The sequence below is a fragment of the Nicotiana sylvestris genome, chromosome 11, assembly GCF_000393655.2.
Source record: "Nicotiana sylvestris chromosome 11, ASM39365v2, whole genome shotgun sequence".
Lineage (NCBI taxonomy): Eukaryota > Viridiplantae > Streptophyta > Magnoliopsida > Solanales > Solanaceae > Nicotiana > Nicotiana sylvestris.
The window spans coordinates 46,918,252-46,927,740 of NC_091067.1; positions in this window are offsets into that span (position 1 = coordinate 46,918,252).

The following is a 9,489-nucleotide window of genomic DNA, read 5'->3' on the forward strand; positions in this document are numbered from 1 at the left end:
CTACCCTTTCCCCAGCACCCTCACTATGTATTTCCGGGACTTGGAAGTAGAGAAGAGACCGTTTGATGTCAAGGTCAAACCTATGGCCCCGTTCTCCTGGTACAGTTTCAAGAGGCCAGACAACCCCAAAGGCAAAAGTTACAAACCGCCTGCCTCTACCCCAGCTGGCCAGTCTGAGGAGCCAGTTGCGGTTGTATCGTCTGTTGAGCCACCCACAGAGCCTTCCACCATGCCTGATGTCACTACTGATGATGAGTTGCCTCCACGACCTTCCTCTTCTGCTGGCCCTAGTACTTCAGCTGACACGGGGGTCCCTTCTTCCCGAACTCACCCTTTCACGGCCCAGTAGTTGAGCCGGACTCTAGCCAGTTTGAACAACTGGATGTCAGCTGCGATATCCAAGTTGTCAACATTGTCTGCTACAGTTGAGGCACATTCAGTACCTTCCACTACTCAGATTCCCCAGTCTATTGAGGATACACTGAAAAAGCTCCTGGAAAATTAGGAGAAGATTCTGAGGACCCAGGACGCCTTGACTATGGCGGTGGATTCATATGGCAAGGCTCTGAGGGAGCTTGCCAAAGAGCACAAGAAGATGAGGAAGTCAAGGGCATCCAAGGAGTCGGTGAGAGTGCTACGGACTGATGTGGACAAGCTATTGGTAGAAAAGATGCCTTTAAACTTGTTATTCGGGGATCCAGCCCCAGCAGCAGCACCAGTGCCACAGTAGGAGCAGGAGCAGACATCCAGGCCCCCAAGAAAGAAGAGGAATCTCCCGAGTTCAGTTGGTGCAGTTATTGAGCTAGCAGACCCACAGGAGATCCACTCCAGTGATGCATCTATCAGTCAGCCGGTTCAGGAGCAGGCCCCAGTCCCAGCAACAGGAGATCGGGAACCAGTCTGAGGTTCCCATACATACAGAGGACTTGGGGACCACTGGTGATCCCATGCAGATGGACCAGGCTTAGGGAGCTCCTATATCCTTTCTTGTGCTTTGATATTTATTTTGATAGTTGGCATTTAGGACAATGCCAGCTTTTATTCGTGCGGGTGCGCCCTACTTTTATTTGGATGACTGTATATATAGATTCTTAGTTTACTTTTATTGATTTTGTTTCTTTTTCACTTTGGGCTGTATATAACTTTACATTTCTATATATATTCATCCTCCATTGTATATTCTACTCCCCTATTGTACATATTCATTCTATTTTTATTTTCGCAAAATTTTAGTTTTTAGCTTTGTAGTTAGGCTCATAGCCTCTTGTTTTGATTTTGGCGTTTTTAATAAGCCCTTGGTTTTCTTAATGCCACGGTTCTTTCCAAGGGTGGAGTATTGTGCGAACCGGGTCGCTCTTCCCAATGATAGATGGTGTGACAATCTTCTTAAGGATTTGAGTCCATTTCTTTAATTTTGCTTTTGTTTTGATAATGTAGTTAAAGACACCTCAAGCAAAGCTTCACTTGGGCCTAGCATATTTGCCTTTGATCCCATGGTCAAAGATATAATGTTATGTTCAAGATGGTGAAAGTCATGGCTTTGAGACTCTTGCATTGACCAAACAATCATCATGTGGTCTTTTCGGACCATTGTGTGCTCGAATCATAACTAAGGTCGTTGTGGGCCCTCAACTCGATGTCTTTAGCAATCCCCTAGCGTGTGTGGTGAGGAATCGAAATATGAGTCCAAGTCCCGAGCCAATGGTCTAGAACTTGCCCTGAATGTTTGTTGAGGCGAAATCCTAGGTGAAATTTGACTTGAGAAGTAATTATAGGCTCTTCTTGATCCAAATGTTAAGTTGAACAATTCCATAGCCTACCAATGAGATGGTCCCTAGTTAACCCTTTTGAGCCTTAAACCTTTTTCTTTCAAGAACTAATACTACAAGCCTATACCCGTTCTAAATGATTACCCTCTCTTGGTACCCAAATCTTCCCTTGAGTAATGACAAATGTCTAAGTTTGGGGGGGGGAGACAAGAAAGGAATCAAAGTGGTACAAAATCAAAAGAAAAGAAAGGCAATGAAAAATCAAGAAAGTCCAATATGAACAAGAATAAAAAGGGATTCAAGGAAAACAAAAGTGAAAAAGGTACGGAAAAAGTAGAAAAAGGAGAAATGTTTTGAATTGCATAAGAAAGAGTGACAATGTGTCTCTCTAACCCCTTGTAAAGAAGTAAAATACTAAAAAGAGTCAAGAGAGTTGTGCCAAAATGAATCAAAAGAAGTGCTTAAGGGAAGATTGAACCCACTTGAATAAAAATATGTCCTACCCTTACCCAAAAGCCTTCACAATGACTCCACAAAAATCCTATTTGATCTTGAGTTGAAGGGAGCCTACATTAGTGGATACTTACATAAGGGGAAAGCATATGGTACTTAGAGCCGGACTTGTGACCTTCTTCTTGAGAGAGATGAGTGAAATTCCATTAACCACGGTTTGTGTGTCAATACTTAAAAGGTGAGGTTCGCTTAGGGAGAGTTGAGGATGTGGGAGTTTGGGTTCCACAATGACCAAAGTAAGTGAGAAAAGCTATTTGATGAAATGTGTCAACTCTTGATGCTTTTATGTCACACTTGATCCATAGTTTTCAAAGTTCTAACTGTGTTAATGATGCATTCGTATTGAGGGCAATTGTTAGTCCCAATTGATGCTTGTTGAGGCTATTTTAGGATAGCTGGAATTACTTGGATGTTCTTTTAAGGGGTGAGTCTTATTTTGTTTGCTTGAGGACAAGCAAAGGTTTATGTTTGGGGGAGTTGATAAGTTAGGATTTTAACGTGTTTATGCACCTACTTGCCTATGCTTTGAGTATAAATTGATACAAAAATAGTCCTAAAATGCTCACAAGTTGTGCTTGATTGCAGGTTTGATCGACAAAGTGACGAAATGTCAACGATCGGCTCAAAAAGGAGTGAAACCTGCTCAAGTGTCAAAGACCAAGAGAAGTGAAGAAAAAGGGGCCTAGTGCGGACCGCGTAACAATGACCACGGCCGCACTAGGAGGTTCCGAGACACAACATTTTTAGGCTTAAGGTCACGCGGCCGCGGTCACACAAACGCGGTCCGCGGTAAAGCTCCGCGGCCGCACTCCTGCTTTGTGTGGTCCGCGCTCATAAGATTCAGAGAAGGGTACACTTAAGGTCCCGCGGCCGCGATCACACACACGCGGTCCGCGGTAAGGCTCCGCGGCTGCACTCATGCTTTGTGCAGTTCGCGTTCACAAGATTCAGAGGAGGGTTCATTTGATCACGCGGTCCGCGGTCACGTCTGTGTGGACCGCGCCAGTTACCAGTGCGGCCCGGGTCCGTTTTGTGCGGCCAGCACTGACCCCATAGGGGTATATTTGTCCAGTTTTTTCAGCTTAGTATAAATAGAATATTTTACTATTCCTGGGCAAACGGTCAGACCTGAGAACGAGAGAATAGCTACGCTTGGTATTGTAGCCATTTTTGGCATTTATTGTTTTTCATTAACAATAGATTATTGTAGTTTTTTCTTAGTAATTAATTAATATGTATAGTTCTTCATCTATTTCTTTAGTTTCTTCTTTAATTATGTGTAGCTAAACTCACTAGCTAGGGTTGTGGCTCAACCCTAGTGTGGGTAATTGATGGGTGTTGTCATCTAGGGTTAGATTGATATTGGGTGTTTGCTTTATGGGTTGATTTTATGTTTTCATTCAAGAATTAGTGGTTGCAAACACTATTCAAGCTTAGTGGGTTTAACTCTTCTTGAGAAAGAAAGTCTAAGACCCCAAAAATTGACCCAACAAGGAATTGGGATGGACCCATGAGAAAGGGTAGTCCTAATTAACGGGTTAAATCTCGAGAGAGTAATCACCCTACTTGAACCCTAGTTGCTTGGTTTCATTAGCCTACCCATTTGATCTTGATAGAGTCAATGGGGCAAAATCACTCTCTCTACCGAGAGGTGTGAGAGTGGGTGCAATTGTACAATGGTTATAGAATAATTCCCCAAATATGTCAATCTATCCTTAGCAACATCTACCCGTCCGTTAGCCACCTAGGTGACGCTACAACCCTAGTGTTTTTCTTCCCATTAATTACAAATTAGCAATATTCTCCTAGCATAATCTAGCTTTAATCTGTAGTTTTATAATAGTAGTTATAAATACAAAAACTCACAAGATGTTTGAAGTGACATTAGAAGCACAACCACAACTCTAGGCTAGACAGAAAATACAACTCCACTACTAGCTCCCTATGGAAATTCGATCCCGGACCTTCATTCGGGTAAAAGCTATTGCGACCCGCTCTTCCTACCATAGTGTAGTGTCGAGTCGGCAGCGATCAGTGTTACATTCCAATGATTGCATTTTTATGTGCGATTGAGCTCAAATGATAGTGAATTACACTTAGTACATGTTTTATGCCTTGCAGGAAGCGATCCGGAGGTCAAATGTTAATTTGGAGTTAAATTGATCGATTTGGAGCTTTGAAATCTGAGTAAAAGCCCAATGCATTAAGCCGGGATCGTGTTTGGAGGTCGTGTACCAAGTCTGGATATTAAAAGAGGACGAAAAAAGTTCACTCTGAGAAAATTGCACTGCTGCGCCGCATGGGGCGCCGCAAGGTGCGGCGCAGCAGTGTAAAGTTGAGCTTGAATCGAAAATATGAGGCTGCAGATGAAATGCACTACCGTGCCGCATGGTGCGGCGCAGCCTGCGGCGCGGCTGTTCAAATTTTACAGAGCTAGGCCTAGTTCGCGCACGAAAGGGTTTTTTCGTCTGGGTCCTACCCTACTTGGAATAAATACATGTAAAAATGCCATTTTGAAGACTTTTGACATATCTTAGACCTAGGGAGGCTATTGCGGAAGGGAAAAAACATTTGGAGCAATTTTCGGAGGAGATTGGCATCAAATTCTTCATTCCATTATCTTTGCTTTGTAATTTAATTATGCAATTTCTTTGGAAAATTATGAACACGATTATGAGTAGCTAAATATTTAGTCTAGGGTTTTGATGGAACCTATTGAAGGATGAACTTCTTGTTATATTAATATAGTTTGCCTGGTTTAATCTCTATTTGTTCAACTATGTTCTTGTTGTAGTTAATTGATAGGATCCTCAATTAGCTATGCCTATTTAGTGTGCATAACTCGAGAGAGAGTGCATATTTAGGTAGTTTTTGAACAACATCACTCCTAAAGTATAAGAGGGATCTATAACTGCGGGTTTAAAGGTGGGATTAGGGATAACGAAGCCTTGGGTGCAATCTAAAGTGAGCTGTAACAAACTAAGCCAGCTAGCGTATCTCGGGAGAGTGCGTCTAGTAAATTATCGTGATTACTCGGGAGAGATTTACGGTAACAAGAGTGCTCATGATTGATAGAGACGATTAGGTGAATCTATGTGAAACATAACCGGAAGGGATTCCGTCAATAGGGAAAATCACTATCTTAGATCCTTCTCTTAATTGTTTACAACTTAACCATAGTTAGTATTTATTTACATCATTGCAGTCTGTCATAGTTAGTAAAAATATCCTCAATTGTTATTCAAAATGTTTGGAATGTTGATTATGTAGAATTTAGTGAGTCTGATAAGAGTAATTGGTAGGTTAATTCCTTGTGGGTTTCGACTCTGGGCGAAATACTCAGATTATATTTGCAACGTCCGCGTGTCCTTTTTATAAGGCATAGTTGGGCGTGATCAATATTCCATGTGGGTTGGTGTTTGGATTGGGTCACGCATCACAGTAGAGTTATGTTGGAATATGATCATTTGTGCTTATTTCATGTGTTTTGTTTCTCTTTTATGTGATGGATTTATAGCATTGTGCTTTGTGGTGGTATTTGTTGAGCTTGCAGGACGGTTCTCTTATTTAATTTTCTTTACCTTATTGCGTACATTCGAACTCAGGTTTTAACTATATTACCAAAGTGAAAATTTTAATTGATATCATCTTAGCACATGTTGACAGTTCAACTAATCTTTAAATTCATATTTGACCAAAACAAGTTTATTCTACGTGGTTCAATTAAGACAAAATTCATTTTGTATAGGCCAAAATCGAAACCATCAAATTTGGTAAAAAATTTCCTTAAACCTATTCCATGTAGGACAAGGTTAGTTAGTTTTCCTTTAGTTCAAAGAAATTCCTCAAACGTTGGTCTTTCTAATTTAGCAGCACCCCAAAACTTCTATATAAGACTTCCTTGGTCAACTAGGATTGCTCTTTTCCTTTAAAAAAAATTCATGCACAACAAGCCATAAACAACCCCTTAATAACTCAGTATAAGAAACAAGTTATACAACCATGTTCATCACATATTCTTGGAACTTCTTAGCTCTTGGCTTCCTTCGAAGGTCTTGCTGTAGAAGTCCCTTGACAGCCTTTATCCCTTTTATTATGCTCTCTTTTACCCCCTTCTTTTCTTTTCCCTTATTTAATCACTACCTTTGAAACCTGCTCTCGAGTCATCCCTTTTTATGTGACTAACTTTTTTTTCCTTTGTTGCAGAAGCTGCTAGGAATTATCAGCTTTGCATATTCTATAAAAAACATACATATCTCTTTGTAGGAATCTCGAAAATACAAGCTGCTGGATTCTTTTTAAACTAACCTCATAGTGGTGCAATATATTAAAAATATTAAGCTAAATTCACTTTGTACCATCCCAAGTAAATTTCTTAAACTTGCTTCATATTTTGTTGTGCTCGGCTTTTCATCTTTATGAGACTTCAACAAAATATTTATATTTTAATATAGGAATACCGAAATCACGAGCAATTTACGGTACCGGAAACTAAACATCCTGAGCTAAAATATATATATAATTCATAATCCAAATATTCCTAAATCTTTCCGGATATTTTCTTGAAGTTATGCAAGAAATTTTGACATGCCGGCCCTTTCAATTTTGCCTATTTTTATTGAATCCTTTTTGTTTGCAGACTCTCGAAGCAGCATATAGGATATGAATTCCATCAACAAAGATACATTTTATTGACAATGATATGCCATCCCTATACGTTGAGATTGCTAGGCAACAAACAGAATCGGAGTGCCCAAGCTTTAAAAGTTTATCCTCCGGTGATAGGCGTTTTCCCCTTATTATAAAGACGCTTGACGCCTCTCTTGATCTTGCATAATAGTCGACTAAAGAGACTAAGGATACATTGGACGAATTTTGGGTAAAGCGGCCAGTATAAAGGTCCTACTTTTGAAGTCCTCAATTTATCACAAGGCCGCGTCTACTAGTCCTCCTCATCATGATCATGATGGACGTCTCAATAAGTGTTCCTCCTTCAGATTTGGTGAAGTTCACTATAGCCCAAATATTAGGAGTGAGTAGAAGTTGTTCTTGCCCGCGACAAGGAGACTTTGGATTTTATCAAGGTGTATGATGCCATATTTACTTCATTGTTCACATACAACTATAATGAGAATGTCCTTCATGCCTTTTGCAAGCTTTGGCGTCCATCTAACAACATAGTTTCTACCTCTATTGGTAAACTATCCATCTCTTTGTGGTACTTGCGATCAATAAGAGGCTTTTCAGTGCATGGATCCTTCCACAACAAAGTTATCCCCTCAACTAAGTAATAGACTCAAGTAGACAATCAAGGAAAACCCTTTCTCCTAAGAAGCTGCATGTACTTATTTTCGGCGTTCTACAAACTCATGAAGGATGATGTTCACGAGGACTACATTCATGATTGGGTAGAGTTTTGATTTCAAGGTTCAGGTAGGTATGCCAAGCCTCTGCGAAAATCATCAAGGAATCGAACTACAAGGCCAAAGTTGAATCATAATCGTTTCGAAAATATTGATGTGAGCTTCCTGCCATGAACCACCAAGGAGAATACCCCCTTTGTCGAGCTTGACGTGGAGGAGTCACTTAGAGCTGAGACTTATCTAACGGCTTTCCTTGTATGTTAGTTTTGCAAATTTGTGTTGCCCAACAAGAAGATCAATTGCATTTGTGCTAGTGTCTTTAAAATTGCGACTTTGATGGCTCATAGAGAGAAGTTTTTCTTGGCAGTTCCAGTCCTTGCAAGTATCTGTCATGGCTTGAGAGAGATCTCCACTTCTCAAGATTTGGACAATTGCAAAGTACTTATTCCTATTCATTATGTAAGGAATATCATAATGAATTTCATGACCAAGAAATAGTGATATTAAATCTCTCTAGTTCCCCTAGGAAAAAAGAAAATGCCTCAAATAGTCGGCTAAGCATGAGCCAAAAAGAGAAAATTAAGTGCTTAAGGAAAGATGAAGCCGTTCTATTCCAACATTTCCTACCTTAGTCCAGAAGCTTTCATTACATTCCGAAAAAGCCCTACGTGATTTCAAGCCGAGTGAACTTGCATTAGTGGTGATTTATATGAGAGGCAAGCATATGGTACTTGTGACATTCTTTTGAGAGAGATTAGCGAACTTTTCACAAATCCTTGAATTGAGTGCTACATTCTTAAGTGAGATATGCTAACGGAGAGGAGAGGAGGAGGAGTTTGGGATCCACAATGACCTACATAAAATATCGAGCTTCCTTGATGAATAAAGTCAACTCTTGATGCTCAAGTGCCACTTTAGAACTATTTGTGCATAAAACTTCAAAACAATGTCTTGTTGACAATTCACGAGTGTTGTGGGTAATTGTTGGTCCCAGTTAATGTGTGATTGATGCACCTTAGGCTAGCTGGAATAGCTCTTAACTTGTGGAGGTGGAAATTGTTTTAGTTGCTTGAGGACAAGATAAAGCTTATGTTGGGGGAGTTGATAAGTGGAGATTTTGACTACTTATTAGCGCCTTTGTACTTTGGTTTTAGTCCAAAAGTATTTAATTATATTCCCAAAAACTGATGAAATATGCTTAATTGTATGAGTATTGGAAAATGAGCCACAAAGATGAAATCCGACTCAAAGAGTAATGTGAACTCAAGGACGAAAAGCAGGAAAAAGCATAATGTGAGTTTATCCTCCAGTGATAGGTGCTATTTCCCTTATTAGAAAGACGTTTGACGCCTCTCTTGATCTTGCAAAATAGTTGACTAAAGAGACGAAAGATATATCGGACAAATTTCCGATAAAGCCACCAGTATGAAGGTCCTACTTTTCAAGTCCTCAATTTATCAGAAGGTCGTGTCTGCTAGTCCTCCTCATTATGATCATGATGGACGTCTCAACACTTAGAGTGTTCCTCCTCCAGCTTTGGTGGAGTTAGCTATAGTCCAAATATTAGGACTGGGTAGAAGATGTTCTCGCCTGCGACAAGGATATTTTGGATTTTATCAAGGTGTATGACGTCATCTTTGCTTCATTGTTCACATACGACTATAATGAGAATGTCCTTCATGCCTTTTGCGAGCTTTGGCGTCCATCTAACAACATAGTTTCTACCTCTATTGGTGAACTATCCATCTCTTTGTGGGACTTGCAATTAATAAGAGGCATTCCAGTGCATGGATCCTTCCACGACAAAGTTATCCCCTCAACTAAGCAATAGATACAAGCAAATA